This window comes from Anopheles coustani, chromosome 3 (genome assembly GCF_943734705.1).
Source record: "Anopheles coustani chromosome 3, idAnoCousDA_361_x.2, whole genome shotgun sequence".
In the NCBI taxonomy this organism is placed as follows: Eukaryota; Metazoa; Arthropoda; class Insecta; order Diptera; family Culicidae; genus Anopheles; species Anopheles coustani.
The window spans coordinates 63,425,194-63,441,872 of record NC_071288.1 but is presented as its reverse complement, the minus strand read 5'-3'; the positions used below and the strand labels follow the sequence as shown (position 1 = coordinate 63,441,872).

The 16,679-nt window shown below is 46.3% G+C and overlaps 1 protein-coding gene and 1 pseudogene across 2 annotated transcripts in view; one reads left to right on the top strand and one right to left on the bottom strand.

The window, feature by feature from the left end:
• Window positions 1-16,679, top strand: part of LOC131260218 (GDP-Man:Man(3)GlcNAc(2)-PP-Dol alpha-1,2-mannosyltransferase) — a 164,799-nt gene that overhangs the window by 38,415 nt on the left and 109,705 nt on the right. Inside the window, exon 6 of one of the 2 annotated variants that reach the window (XM_058261907.1) lies at window positions 8,471-8,597. The exons of the other annotated variant lie outside the window; for it this stretch is intronic. The gene's annotated coding sequence lies outside the window, so the exon portion shown is untranslated. Of the gene's footprint in view, window positions 1-8,470; window positions 8,598-16,679 lie in introns of those variants that run through there. 2 annotated transcript variants of the gene reach the window in all.
• On the bottom strand, window positions 1,613-13,512 carry LOC131264973 (uncharacterized; annotated as a pseudogene).

Sequence of the window (16,679 nt, the reverse complement as noted above, 5' to 3'; positions counted from 1 at the left end):
GCACCAATATCCTTCATCGCCGCGCCCAAAGGATTATTGTTGCCCTCATTTGCGCTCAGCCTGTAAACGGCATAGCAGGTTGACCGCGGGCGTAAGCACTCTTATCTCGGGTCGCGATCAAAACAAAAATATTAGAATCGATAGCAAAATCACGGTGTTAAGAACGACCGTGATTTCAACCGGAGCCGATCGAACGGCGTCCTTCTTAGACGAGCGAGCGCTCCACTCCCCCCTGTTTTTTTTTTTTTTTTTTTTTAATTTGTCACGCGAAGAGGAAATCTTCAGTAAGACACCCCACACACTAGGGTTGTGTGGGGCTTTTACCCACTAAAACCTCTCCTCGACCACATCCCCTGGGAACTGCCGCAAGGCTTTACTTCCAGGGGGGTTGTGCTCCCGCACACGGCTAGCGATTGGTTAGTGTCTCCAATCCGTCGTCAATGCCCAACACGGCCCTGCCTCTGCTCCTCTCTCCACCTTGTCTGCAGCTTCGTCGCCATCGTCCGCATTGCAGCAGCAACTGCCTTCCACTTTTCCTCCGAAGCACACATCACTTGCGTGAGGTTTCTCGCCGTCAGCACCACTCCGCAGCTCTGCACCATCTCGACGCGTTCCTCGCGGAAACGCGGGCAAGCAAACATGACATGTTCTGCGTCCTCCACCATCTTGCTACACCAACAACACCACGGGGCGCTGGCATGATTGAACCGGTGCAGGTATAATCTTTCGCCGCTCGACTCTCTGCTGTTCGGTCGACTGTTTCTCCTCTTAATTTCTGTTTCTTTTCCCCTTTTTGTATTTTCCTCGCTGTTAGTCGGGAAAGGCCTTATTACTTTTTGTCTCATGTTTTCGCTTTTTTGGTCGACCGACCTCATCTCGGTGTCCTGATGGAGTTCGGAGGCTACACTCCCTCGGATGTTCTCCATCCGGACGTTTGCTGATATCGGAAATGTAAGTTTTGTTTTTTGTTTCGGTTTTTGTAATGGCGGAATGTGGGTGGTAGTTGGTTTCCTTCCTACTGCCCGACTTGCACTTTCTTTCCACAGTATCTAGACTCCGGCTCTTGGCCGAGGTACTTCACCTTTATCTTGCAGGCTTTTTTAATCACTAGCGTTTGGGGGATTTGTTTTTTAAGCACCATCTGGGCCACGTATTCCCCCGTTTTGATGGGGAACAAATACTGTTTGCCCCACATTAAGGCTTTTATTTCTTTGATTTCACCATATTCGCTGAAGATTTTCCTTAACTCCTCCTCCGTCACCTCGTCCGGGGTGTCGCTGATCTTTACCTCGACCGCCCCATCTGCCAAGGAAACCGGTATTAAATAAGGTGTTCCTTCTATCGTAAGAGTAGTTCCCTGCCCTGCTTTGACGGCTCGGTTCGCGATCTCGAGGCTCTTTACTTTTACATAAATCACCGGCTCGAGGCGGCAGCACTGTAGCATCAAGACCTCTTCCTGCCCCAGCCCTAGCTGGTTGGCCACCATTTCATGCACCATTTGAAATGGTGGCTTCGGGACATTCGCAAGGTTTAGTTTAATGGTATTAGTGCGGATGCTCATTTTGCCGGCACGTTGAAATTGAGATAAAGGAATTTGGAATTGAGATAAAGGTTATTGGTTTAGTAGTGCTACGAAACTAGCGTAGTGTAAAAACGTCTTATATTCACTAGCTTTCCAATCACCAAGCAAATCTACGTTTCGAAGATTACGGCAGAAATTTCCACATTCAAAAGAATATTGGTCACCCTTTGACATGTCTCGGTGGAACACTTGCCGTGTATCCCCATTTTTCCTGATTTTAAAGCTTGTAGCACAGTACGGGTTATTCCAAATTCCAATAGATGAAGATGATCCGCCACAACGAAGTCCTTGACCATATTCACGTTTTTCAGATCATGTAGTGGCGTTATTTCTCTATAATGCCCAATATACTTCCTCAAGGTTCTGAATGGACCTTCAACGGTACATTTCTGGCATCCTTTTTTGCCGTTGAAATAGGTAACACCTAAAAAATAAAAGAAAATGACATAAAAATAAATGCAATATTCTACAAACTGTAACAATCTAACAACCAACGTTTACCTTTTATAAATGCTCGAGCTGGGTCATCAGCGATGAAACTTCGAACACGAATTCGGATCAACTTATTCCCTATTTTAATCCCTGAGTCCATTAATTGGTTCAATTCATTTACAAGTGACCGTAGATACTGTTCTGTACTTTTTGGTTTAGATGTTCCACAATAATTTGCAACCATCAGGACAGGAATTTCAGGCAATTCATTTATAGTCATTAAAATAGGCCAAAACTGCTTTGGGTCACTGTCGAAGAGAGGCAGACCTTCGATCGAGAAGTTTTACGAAAAGTTGTTCAACGATGGCTGAACATAACTGGAAATCAGGGTAAACCACAATTTAATAAATGTTTGATAATATTATAGAATAGTGATAACAATATTGTTCCTTCACTTACCGAACATTTCGCTGTAAAAAATTTTGGATTCACGCATTCCAAAGTGTACCTCCCTCGATTTTGACGATCTCTTTACCGCACTGCTTAGTTTTCAAGAATTTACGGGAATCTTTCGCCAGCTTTAAATCAGTGACGACGCGCAGAATTTTTAATAACTTACTTAGTGTTCTGAGCTTCTGATTTGTTTCCAAGGTCCAGTCTAATAGCCTCCCTTCGCCACTGTTTGGATCCACTGGCTCCATGAAGTCTCCTTCATCTTCACTGCTATCGACATCTTTATTGGCCTCTCTATCGTCGATGTTGATCCAATTTCTTTGAATATAGTCTATACATTCATCTGCAACTGATTCTTCGTCTATGGTTTCCTCATTAGATGTAGAAAGATCTACAAGCGTTTCAACTTCGATGCTGCTTGGTCCTGATGAGCTGCTTTCCCCAAATAATGCTTGTTCAAGAGCATCTTCATACCGCTTAATTTTTTTACCAGTGATCCTGTTACACGAATTCTTTTCGCAGCCATCTTTCCGGTCGTATGTTACACCATGCACAATCAAAACTCCTATTTAATTTTATCCGGGCATTCATCGGACGAAAAACTAGACTTTCGTGCTTTTTCTGTGCCGCGTTTAAGAGTCTTCTTCTTCTTCACTGGCCCGCTCGCAGTTGAGCACGTCGTGCTGACATGGCCTGGTCACCAATCGCTTTCCAGGTCGCTCGGTCCATGGATACAGCCCTCCAACCCCGGTCGCATCCGATGTCTCGCAGGTTCTGCTCCACTTGGTCCATCCACTGAGCTCGCTGAGCTCCTCGTCGTCTCGTGCCGGGCGGGTCGCTGGTGAGCACCTTCTTGGTGGGGCATGAGTCCGGCATCCTCATGACATGCCCCAACCAACGAATCCTGCCGGCCTTCGCCACCGTCAGGATGTCCGGCTCGCCATAGCTCAGCTAGCTCGTGGTTCATCCTTCTCCTCCACACGCCCTGCTCATACACGCCGCCAAAGATAGACCGGAGCACGCGCCGCTCGAAGACTGCGAGAGCGTTAGCGTCCTCCGTGAGCAGAGTCCAAGATTCATGCCCATAAAGGACGACCGGTCTAATCAGCGTGCGGTATATGGCACACTTAGTGCGTGGGAGAAGCCATCTGGACCTCAGGAGTTTGTGGAGCCCATAGTAGGCACGATTCCCCTGAACAATGCGCCTCCGGATTTCGCAGCTTACGTTGTTGTCCGGAGTTACGACAGTGCCAAGGTAGCAAAACTCCTCTACTACCTCGAGTTCGTCGCCGTCTACTGATACACTGCTCCCCAGCCTGGCTCTGTCACTGTCAGAGCCTCCGACGAGCAGGTACTTTGTTTTCGTCGCATTGATCATCAATTCAATCCTTGCGGCCTCGCGTTTCAGTCGGGTGTACGCCTCGCACACCGTCCTTGTGTTCCGCCCGATGATGTCGATGTCATCCGCGAAGCCGAGGAATTGGAGAGAGCGGGTGAAAATCGTGCCACGGATGTCGAAGCCCGCGCTCCTCATGACACCTTCCAGAGCGATGTCACATGGTCTTCCATAGCTCCTTCCTGTCTATGGTATCGTAGGCCGCCTTGAAGTCGATGAAGAGGTGGTGCGTCGGGATCTGGTGCTCCCGGCACTTCTGGAGGATCTGCCGTAGAGTGAAGATCTGGTCGATGGTGGATTTGCCTCCAACAAACCCAGCTTGGTAGCTTCCGACGAAATCTGTAGCAAGGGGCGCGAGTCTGCAGAAGAGTATCTGGGATAGGATTTTGTAGGCGGCATTGAGGACTGTGATGGCTCGAAAGTTGGCACAGTCCATTCTGTCACCCTTCTTGTACACTGGGTGGATGACACCCAGCTTCCAGTCATCCGGTATCCTTTCCTGCTCCCAGATTTTCACAATTAGCTGGTGCATACTGACGGCAAGCTCTACCGAACCCATCTTGAATAGTTCTGCCACCAGCCCATCGCTGCCAGCTGCTTTGTTCTGTTTCAGCTGCTTGATGGCACTAGTGACTTCGTCCAAGGATGGTGGGAGCACATCGTCATCTACACCTCCTGGTGTACCTCCTGGCTAATGTGCTGCTCAATTCTGCCTGCGCCGCTGCTGGACTCCCCTAATTCCGCTCCGTTCAGGTGTCCGTTGAAGTAGCACTTCCACCTTTCGATCACCTCTCGCTCGTCCGTAAGAATGTTGCCCTCCTCATCACGACACATTGCGACGTTTGGCGTGTAGCCGCCTCGTGTCTTCTTCAACATCCTGTAGAACTGGCGAGTTTCCCCCGACTGAGTTAGCTGCTGCATCAGTTGTTCATCAGACTCCTCGAAGCGGCGCTTCTTGCTCTCGAAGAGCCGGGTTTACTGTGTCCTCAGTCGTTTGTAGTGTTCCACGTTCTGACGGGTTTCGCGCTGCAGCATTCGGGCGCGTGCTGCGTTCTTCTTGGATAGTACCAGCCTGCACTCGTCATCGAACCACTCTTTCCTCTGGTTACGTGGCTTATGGCCCAGTGTCTGCTCGGCTGTGCTGCTGATGACTCGCTCCACCATACGCCAGTGGTCATCGAGGGACATTGTGGTGGTCGCGATGTTGTCCGGAAGCGCTTCTCCAAGCGCTGTCGCGTAGCCCTCGGCAACAGCAGGTGTTCGCAGCCGATCCGTGTTTAGGCGTGGGGTAGGCCGGTGACGCAGTGTGTTGACAGCGCAGAGCTTCTGCCGTAGCTTCACCATAACCAGGAAGTGGTCCGAGTCGACGTTTGCGCCCCTGTACGTACGTACGTCGATGATGTCCGAGAAGTGCCTTCCGTCTATGAGAACGTGGTCTATTTGGGAATATGTCTGCTGTGGTGATCTCCAGGTGTAGCTGAAACGAGGTTTGTGCTGGAAGAAGGTGCTACGGATGTTCATGTGCCTCGAGGATGCGAAGTTGATGAGCCGGAGGCCGTTGTCGTTGGTTAGCTGGTGGACGCTAAAGCTACCAACCGTAGGTTTATAGGCCTCCTCTCGCCCAACCTGAGCATTTAGATCTCCGATGACGATCTTCACATCATGTTGTGGGCAGCGGTCGTACTCCCTTTCCAGCTGCGTATAAAACGCGTCTTTGTCGTCATCGCTGCTCCCAAGGTGCGGGCTGTGCACATTTATAATGCTCAGGTTGAAGAAGCGTCCACGTATCCTCAACCTGCACATCCTGTCGTTGATCGGCCACCATCCGATCACACGCTTCCTCATAGCACCCATAACAAGGAACGCCGTACCGAGCTCGTGCTTATCTCCACCACTCTGGTAGATCATGCAATCGCTGCGGTAGCGGCGCTCCGAAACTCCCTTCCAGCGAACCTCTTGAAGCGCTACTATCTTGAAGCCGCGGGCTCTCACTTCCTCTGTGAGTATTCTAGTACTCCCGGGTGATGTAAGAGACCTGCAGTTCCATGTACCGAGTTTCCAATCATAGTCCTTTTTCCGTTGCGAGGGTCGGGCATGATTGGTCCAAATCGGTTTTTCTTCGTAGTGACTTTTCGTTGCGGTTATACAGGGGGTGGCTTGCAAGGCCTCTCCCCCCGCCTCCTATCTCGTCGGTGGAACAACGCATCCTAGCTGTTTTACGTCCCGTAGGATGCCAGGACAGGGTGTACAGCCGCCCCTAACATGGGGAACAGACGCTGGTTCGAGCCGCTCCTAACATGGAGAACAGACGCTCGGGGATGAACTACTAGCAAGTAGTAGTCCATTCCCCCTCTCAATTCAGCCTTGCCGCCCATCCGCCCAAGGGGGTGGGTTTCCCCGTGTACCCAAGCTTGGATATTTAGGCGACAAGTTACCGTTCTGTACGTCGCGGACGTATTGAGTAGGAGTTGGGGAGGAGAGCCTATAGTAGCCTTCAGGAGGCGTCGGATCCAACCCTTTACAGAACTCGTTTAAGAGTAGATATTTCTTTTTCTAGTTGATAAGATTTTATAGTTATTTCCTGGAACTTCTAAATCAAACCTTAATTAACTTTAATAACCTGTTCTTTTTTGATTTATGATGATTTATGATTTATTCATTTATTTTGTCTGCCACTTATGGGCTAAACAAAACTTAAACTTAAGCACTGTTTTTGGATTGATATTTCGTTATACTTTAACTCTAACAGGGCACACTTCCTAACTAATACATCACACTTTGTTCACACCAAATTTAAACTTAACTGTTCAGCTCCGATTTCTAATAAAAAGAAAAGAAAAAAAACACATCAGACAATTATCATTCACATACGGGAAGAATATCTTACCACTTATTGGAGTATTATTGTTAACGTCAATGGGTGCAAGTTCAACTGTGGGAATTACTTACGATTAGCTTGAAGCTTTTTGAATTTATTCAACAATTTAATAACAATCTGCTGCGAAATGTTGCGAGCAGATTCGGCTATTTTTGTTTGGCGACCAATTAGCTCGGGCGCAAAACTTGGCCCATTCAATATAAAACGTAGGATCGGGAGGAAAGCTATGGAAAACAATGCTGAGATTTTCTATTTTCACTGTATTATGTCGCACTGGTATGAGCTGAACCTTTATCAGCAATTTTTAACCTCTAGCTCTCGCTTACATCTGTCATTGATTGTTTTTAAACTAATAGAACAGTCTTCGTCGACCCTACGTCGTACCTTTGCCAGATGGTCTGTAATCATTATTTATTTATTTATTAGTTGAGTATTTGTCTGGCAGCCCTGAGAACTTAAAAGTAACATAAGAATAATTCACAATTTTCACTTATATCAGAGTATAAAAATACGTGAGACGCACAAGAGACGCAGGAATAACAAAAATAACATACTTTAGACGCGTTACGTTCGAAGCGACAACAACTTATCCTTAAAATGTGAAGCTGATTAGATAAAGTCAAAATGTTCAGCATAGTTATTAAATATCAAGGCCATAACGTAACGGTTTGTTAGCGGCAAACGCTGTCCTACTAAAAGGAAATCGTAGAATGGACGTGTGGCGCAGTGGACGTAGCGGAGCATTGAATCGAATCATACTAAACAAATTAGCAATGCTTCAATGTTTGGAGACCCAGCAAAAGGCAACGATTGTAGTCTAAGGGCTCAACTTTGTGCCAGTAAAGACGCCTAATAGCGATGTTAGTGAAGCGGCGTTGAATATATTCAAGTCTGTTTATCTAAATGTTGTGATGAGGTGCCCACACAGCTGAATTAAATTCTAGACTGAACCTGACCAACGATACAAACAGCTCTTGATAGTAGGATCTGTGAAGGCGGTATGTTTCAGAATGAAGCCAAGCATTATGTTTGCCTGCGAGTCCGAGGTCAGTGATCACTGTACAACGTGCCGCCATGTTTCCATTTAGAGTATATATGTGTTGTATAGGATATTTAATGCAATGGTACGTGATAACTCGACATTTACTTTCATTTAAACTCATTAGGTTGTTAGAGCACCATACGGTGAACTCGTCGAGAAAGAGTTAGACCACATCGCAAGCACGCGTCGTTTATGGCACTAAAGATTTTTGTATCATCTGCTAGCTATGGGATCGACCTTGCTCGTTCGTGTTTCAAGAATCAATTAATTATATTTCCGAATGCTTCTCGACTAAATACAATCTATTTCTATCGTTACGTTACGCAAACTTATACCTTATACTATCTTACGACTATTAATTTTTACATAACACCCGGTGTCGTAACGTGCATACATCAGGTGAGGTACGTTACTGAGGACGGATGAAAGATCGTTAATAAATAAGATAAACAGCAATGAACCTAGATTACTGCCCTTTGGCACGCCTGACGTACTAGTGAACGGAGAAGAAAGTACATTGTCTGTGTTGCAAACGCAACCAGCTTCTTTCCTGCTGGTGGTTTGAAGAAATAAAAAACGGTGATTTTCGTAAACGTCCTTAGTGGCACGTTTTAAAACTTTCACTATGTTTATTCCGTCTGCTTACAGGGAATTTTTTTTTTTATTTATTTAAGAGATTGCTTACAGGGAAAGAGGGTTTTATCTTCGCGCACGATCCTTTTATACCGGCCGACGCACGACGGCCCCCCAGCACCTGGCTTAGGCCGAAATTGGCCGCTAGCCCGGAGATTATCGGGGTTTGGTAACTCGTGGGACGGAGCGTTACAAACGTTACGCGTTTGTAACAATTGACGCTGTAGCGCCTGCCAGTTATATGGGATTCAATCCATGAGACCATTCCGGGATAAAAGCCATTTTTTGCAGCTTCGACAGTAGCAGAGGATGACTTAATTTATCAAAGGCCAGTTGTTTCTTATCGTTCATCGAATTTAGATATTCCTGTGTATATATGGCGTCGTTGTCGGGACCGATTTTCCTGCTGCAACAGTCTGCGCTGGGTCCTTCGGATTTCTACGAGCTCTGCTTCCGCTGCTACGAGGTCTTGTTCAGCGAGGGTCTGCGTCCTGCTGGTTAGTAGCCTCGTGTCGCCTCAGCATCGCGTCGTTCTTGCCCTCGAGCGCGTGGTGCGTAGCTCGCTGGACAGACCTGTTACTCAGGCGTCGGATTCGTTCACGAATGTTGCGCAAGTCCCGAAGCCAATTCGATCTATTCCCGGGCGTCATGGCGTTGAGTCTGGCGATGAGCGGTGGGCGACGGCGCGAGTATCCGTCCGGCCGACGCAGTCTGTTTCTCACTCGCCTCGCTTCTGCTGCCGCTACATTCGCTCTCGTTTCCGCTGCTGCTACCGTTGATCGGTGCTGCTGCTCCGCTCGCCAGGAGCGCTCTGTCCCAGTTTCGGCGACTACTGAGGAGGTGGCTTACCAGCGTTTCGGCAGTGAGTACGAGGTCTTGTTGGTCGGTAAGGAGTCGTTGCCGTACATCTGCGAACCGCGGGCAGGAAAACAGCACGTGCTCCACGTTCTCTACTACGCCCACGCAATGAGTGCAGTCTGAGGATTGGGTGAACCCCTTAAGGAACAGGTACTCTCGGAAGAATCCGTGTCCCGTAAGAGCCTGTGCCAAATGAGAATTCACCCTTCCATGTTACCGTGCGACCCATGGCTTTATTTGCGGGATCACTCGGTGTGCCCATCTCACATACCTGCTGGCGTCGGGCTGGTCGGCTAGGTTGTCCCATTCGTCCTGCCATCTCCTTATGGTTTCCGATCGCTGTTCTTTCCTTACCTCGCCAGGAGCAACGTTGGTGTTTCTCCGCTGCTCGTGGCAGCGATGGTCCTCTTCTATCAATGAAAATATCGGGGGCATGCTGGCTACTACACTGGCCACTTCATAGCGAACCGTCCTGAACGTGCTTGCCACTATCTTTGCGGAGGGGCGATCAACTTGCTTCAGCAACCGACGGTTTACTTGCCGCTTCAGCGCCCCGTGCCACACAGGTGCTGCGTATCGCATAGTCAATGTCGCCACACTGGCCAGCATTCGTCGCCGTGCGCTCGTCGGTCCCGTGTGATTCCTCATAAGAAGTGCTTTAACCAGTCTCGTGACCTTTTCCGCGACGTGTTTCACGTGTGGCGTCCAGGAGAGATGGTTTTCCACCAGCACGCCCAGGTAGCGGATGCTGCGTTGTGACCGGATAATCACGATGCACGATGTTCACTCAGGGTCACCTCCGTCAGGACTCTCCAATTTGCTGCGCCGCTTATACCAGGGCTGGCGAACGTTCAGCTCCGCGCTGGTTATTCCGCCTGTTACCCCACTCCTGCGAGGCGGCATTGAAGTCACCAGCCAGAACGACCTGGGGGCACCCCTGCGCTGCCGCTATTACCGCCTCCATCAGCTCGTGAAACCGCTGGAGACTCCAGGATGGCGGTGCGTAGCAGCTTATGTAGAGTACCCCCTTTATTACGACTGCCACCATCCCTTCCACGATACTCACCGTTCGCTGGATGGGGTAGTAACGCCATCTCCGCTGCCAAGTTTTCATTGTTCGGTGGACATCTGTTAACTTCCGAGAGTAGGGCAACGTCCACCCTTTTCTCCCACGCCAACTGGCGCCCTGCTGCGGCGAAGGATGACTTGGACTACTGCGAAAATAGCGTGCGGGGGGACCGCATAGATGGGGTGCCAACGGGACCGCAACACTCGCGTCACCTCTTCCTTTGTCTGCCTAACATCTGCCATCCCATACCCAAGCACTTGGTGAGACGCTTATCCGACTCGAGCAATTCTTCTCACTATAGAGAATTTGAAAGTGTTCGTGTTTAAACCGTTCGCACACCCGCCGTTGCCCATCCGCGCGTCGTGGATACCTATCGTTGAGCAATCGACGACTCTCGCTAAACTAAACTTTTTACAAATGCACTTTTTTGATCGCAGCAAACTACACAATGGTTATGGGGTGCTATTGATTGAATTATTGGTATGAACCGGGAAAACATGCACATTTATAAAAATTAATTGTTTGGTTGTTATAAGTTAGACTGGTGAAACTAACAATAAAATCATAATTGGTGCAATCACCATGTAGTAAACATTTTACACACCGTTTTATAAATATTGAGGCATCTTGGTGTCGAGATGCTTGCATTTATATTTCTGCAATAGACAGGTCAATCAAGGCACCCGCCGTGGCCTATATGGTTGACCGGTCTTCTGCAGCTGTCACGTAAATACCCCATAACCTCGGTAGTTCGAAAACACGACATAACTTATTCAATAAATTTTCACATACTCCATAACACAGACAGGGAAACATCACGAAAGCACTACACATCATAAACATTGGGACAATAGAGAGGGGCACCAAAAATACATAAGTTCAAAATCATATGGTTATGAACGAACCAACATTGCAGCCAAAATGAACCCACATGATAGTGGCAAAAACCAACTTGGTCTGGGTTCAGATCCGTACCGATGCGAGTCCGAACCTAGGTGCGCGTATGTGCCCACCTCCACACGTTCTGACAGCTTGGACGGCAATTTTTTTTTAACCGGTATATCGACTTTAGTCGGCAGACGGTTAGTTGCTGCTTTCCGTCAAACCAACAGACTCACCGCCATAGTGAGAATCTTTCTATCCGACTCCGGCTGTGTCTGTTAGCAAGACGGACAGCTTGACGGAAAGCGAAAAAACAGGTGCTTGGGTATTCCGTTTTGTTTTTTCCAACGCAAACCTCCTCAAGTGCTCGTCCGGGCCTGTTGTCTCAAGGCCACGCTCCGTCCGGCCCGCTATAACGCTACCGTAGCACCTCAGAGCACGGGCATTCTCGAAACCTCGGAACTTTCGATGTGTGTCGCGCGAGGCGGACGATCGGTTTGCCTTATTTCTGCACAATAGGCACATTCGTTTTTTTTCTTTATTCTGGCACTTTCTGTTGCTTCGTTGTGGAGCTCCGATAAAGCGCATCCGATCGGTTTGAGCACTCGATAGCAACTGTTAATAACCACATCGACGCCCCAAACCTGTTGCTTGAGATACAATTTTCGGCGCTATCAAAGAGCCTCCGGTTTCGCCGGTTTTAGTGTCAATAATTTTGTTGGTATTTTTGTTGACAAAACTATTGACGTTCGATGGAGTTCGGTCGATGACGGACGATCCACCGACAAACGTAAACCAGCAGATGGCCCTGGCGCATCCAGAAAGAATAAAAAATAAAAGAATTAAACAAAATTTCGGTCATTCGCGAACCGACGCTTGCGGCAAGCTGACCTAATTTTAATAATTAGCCCATCTCGTTGGTGCTTAGAAAAGTCTACTACGTCGTTTTTGTTACGAGCTACGAATCGCGAATCATTCATACTTCATCATCCGGTATGACGATTGCCTGTTCTTCCGATAATTGTTCCTCGCCATTGGCTACAGCGAGTGTGCTCGCTCGTCGCGGGGATCGGGGTTGTCGGATTACCTACCTTATGCTGGTCGTATCGTGGCACATCGTCATCATTGCTGGAAACCCCAGCGAAACCATACTAACACTTCGAATAATCGACTGAAGTTGCGCGGCAAACTAAAAACAACAAGTCATGCAGACCAGAAGAGACTTGTTGGAAGCTATCGGATACGTTTTTCTCTATCGATCGACCAACAAGTGTTCATTTTCGGGATACTTGGTTCTCTAAGCAATCGCGAACGTTGAAAGTAATCCATCGATACATCAGTGGCTACGTACAATGGCTGTCAAACGCGAACGCTATCGATCGACATACTATCCACTGCCATGGACTAGTCGATAGCGAGGTAAAAATTCATTTTTGATGATACAGTACCATCATTTAAAGAAGGTCAGTTTGTTGATTATGGGGTAGTTCGGCAGGTTTTTGCTATACCATGGTATGAGCCGACCTCCCACATTTACAGACCTTGTGCGGCCGTCAAAATTTTCCCCCTTACACGGACGGACTGTCCGCGTCCGCATTTCAACAGTAGTCAAACGCGATTCGCTCATCATGCGCGCGGTACTCGCGTTTCCACCGTTGTAGCTCACCATTGCACAGAAGTCGGCCGCGATTCCACCCTAAGTGAAAACGGGTGTAACTTTATCGATCGATAAGTCGGTCCAAAGTATATGGGAAATTGAAATCATATTGGAACACCGGTGAGTTCGAAGCTAAACGTGTTGTTTACCTTTTGTATGGGACAGCGTCGAGAAAACTGACAGATCATGAATCATAATGACCTCAAATGTTCGCTTGTTCCATACTAGTTCAACATTGTGCGGGCGAGAGCATTTGAATATGCAATGAGTATTCTTTTTGGCATTATCTCAGTATTGTGGGAGCGGAACGTTTAGTCTCGTGCAAAACTGCCGCAGAGCGGAATGAACAACCTCTCGATTTTGCTTACCACAGATGGCAATTCCGCTTGGGATGGAGGCGCCAGGTGCTTTATGTTGGAAGCATTTTTCAATGGAGACGCCCAGTTTCGTTCAAACCCTTTTTTTACTTTTTGCTTTACGTTACACTTAGATTGCATTCCTTTTTTCTCTCCTAAGCTCCTTAGTGGTTGAATCTTCGTTAGGCATATGCAATCGCGCGGTTTTTTGTTTTTTCTTTCGTTTAGTCGCAGTTGCTTACCTGTGCACTTGTTGCTGATGCAGCGGTGACATCTTGGCAATGGCTCGGCACGTGTCTTTTTTCGATTTTTTGGCGATCGCATTCTTCTGGTGCAGAAGTTGTTGTTCTTCATTTTTCGTAATTATATCGCTTTCCCGATGTCAATCGCTTGGAATTGGTGGATGAGTACCGAGCACAGCTTAATTCAGGTATTGGCCATCCTCATAATCGTAGGGCAAATTCGTCTTCGGAACCTACTTCGAACGTTTCGTATTTGGAATCATCCTCAGATTGCTCCTCGACAAATGCTATAAACTTTTCACGTTCCTCCACCGACTCATCCCTGCTTATGCTGATAACTTCATCATCCGGTATGACGATTGTCTGCTTTTCGGATTTTTGTTCCTCGCCATTGCCTACTGAGAGGGTGCTGTCTGCCAACGGAATCGGAAAAGTCGAAGAAGTCGGATTCATCATTGCAGGATGCACTATGCGCGAAGTGCAGTGCGCACAGTAAGGTGTGTGGTGCGCACAGCGCGCACAATCGCACATTACCCAACACTAGACGTGGTGGCCTCCGAAACCGCCGCCTCCTCCGCTGCAGTCAGAGGGCTGCGGTTGGTTTCGTCGGTTGCCACCTCCCGTGCAGCGTGACCGCATGCGGTTGCGTTTTTTCCCATGGGAGAGATAGGAGCTGTCATGGGCTGTCATCGCAGACGCAAGACCTTGCGGTTTCTGTACTAAAAAATCAAACGAGTTTGATTCTTGCCGCAGACTCTTGCGTTTTTATATGTCAACAGTAAATAATGTTCCTAGTAGACTTTAATGAGATTGTATGCTCATATAAGTGGTATAATCAAACATTAAAGTATTATTTTTGGCAAAAAGCTGTGCTCGTTTGACAGATCAAAAACGCAACCGCATGCGGTTGCGGAAAGCTGTGACCACAGGTTTACTGCAGGTCAGTTTATGGTGGATAAGTTAAAGCGCCAAAACACAATCCCCAACATGATACTATCAACATCCATGTGTAATCTATCTATATCGATAAAATTCTTGTGTCACGGTGTTAGTGTTCAAACTCCTCCTAAACGACTGAACCATTTAAACTCAAACTTTGCACACACGTTCCTTAGGTATGAGAATAGGTTTTTAACTATGTCTCATATCTGTAAATTTTATACTTTTTTAATTAATTACAATTTTCTATCGTCATACATTGGTTTGTTTGTTTTGTTTACATTCAGCAATGACACATAAAGTGAACTACAACAAGTATAAACGGACACAGCAACATGCCTTTTGACATACTGTGGTGGTGAGTTTAATACAAAAGTGGTGAATTTAATTCAAACAAGTCGTTTCATATAAGTGACGATAGTAAAATCTTTGTTAATTTTTGGTAATAATAACTAATGTTGTTAATTGGTGGTAGTAGAATATGTGTTCAAATTATTGTTGCTTAGAGCAGTGAGAAAACCTTCTCATTTACCAGTGTTGTGAAAACGAATTTCAGTATAGTTACTACAGCGAGGCTATGAACTCGCGAGTAGGGACGAGCATGCTTATTCGTCACGTTTACATGCAATCCAACGTGGCGTAAGTTTTACTGTTACCAGGACAAAATGCGGCGTATAGTCATGATAGAACAAAACGTGTGTTCAAACATTAATGTCGCTGAATTTAGTCCGACAAGCTATGATTAGTATCGAGGATCGTTGCATGGTAATTAAAAATTTACCGCTAAGTTATTGTTATGTTTTAGGTTCGCCGAATCGAAGTGCATTTAATTTGATGGACACTGAAATAAGTCGTGAACTGCAGCATAATATTGCAGTCATGTTGGATATCGTTTCTCACAACGTATCAATGTTGACTGATGAACAAGCATATGTTTACGAACGCATTATCATGGCAGTATCAACGGGACAAAGTGGTATCTTTTTTTGGATGCCCCAGTCCGAACTGGCAAAACATTTCTCATATCGCTCTTGCTTTCCAAAATGCGAGCAAACAATAACATTGCAATACCAGTTGCTTCATCTGGAATTGTAGCTGGAAATGGAGGTAGAACGACGCATTCATCATTTAGGCTACTTCGAAACATCAATAGGAACACAAAAGCCGTATGAAACAACAAAAATCAATCACTCATGGCCTAGGTCATGCAACAGTGAAAAATAATTATCTGGGAAGAATGCACCATGGCAAAGAAGCATTCTCTTGAGGCGCTGTACAGAACACTCAAAGACGTGAAGTGTAATAAAGATTGTTCCAGTAATACAGTAGATCCCTGCAGTACGCTATTCTCGATATACGCGAATTCGCAATACGCAATTTTTTACAACTGACAGCCCATAGGGTTGCTCGACTTCTATTAGTCAGTTTTACTTTGTTTTGGTAGAATGAAGTTTTTAATATGCACTTTTTAACAGAGATATAATGAAACAATGGAAAAAATGGAACACTTATTAGTTATTTGGATAAAAGATATGTTAAATAAGCGGTTCCCTCTCAGTGTCAACTCTTCAATATGAAGTATAAATTATATGGCAGAGGAAATCCCCAATACGCGAATCGATATACGCTATTGCGTTCGGTCCCAAACATTCGCGTACTGCGGAGACCAACTGTACTGTGTTTCTCCTCTCAGGTGATTTCAGGCAAACTCTTCCCGTAGTGCCACGATCCACCTATGCTGATAAGATCACCTGAACTTGCCTTACTCATCGGTGTTGTGGAGCAATATTGAAAAACTTTAACTAAGCATAAACAGGCACGTCCAAATGCTACAGGATCCATCAGCTTTTACTTTCTCCAAACAGTTATTAGACATCGGCAATACACCTTAGCAGATTCTTAAAAAGCTCTAATAGAAACCCAATTTAGAAAACTAACATGTACGTCATACATGGCTTACCAGGCGTACATAAAACATCGTTCATTCAATTGGTCTGCTTGATTAATAACAAAATAAGGATGATAATCATTACCAGCCTCACTATAAGCTTTTTACGACGTAAAAAGTGTAAATACAACGAAATTAATGTACTTAAGAAATATAATGTGACCGTTGAACCAATTTTTAACAACATCAAACGGGTCAGCTAGTGTAATATACAAAGATATTTTTACACGGTTCAATATGTTAATAAATGGTTCAAACTTAACATTTTGTTACCAACTGAATCTACACAATCATGGGAAAAATAGCATAGGT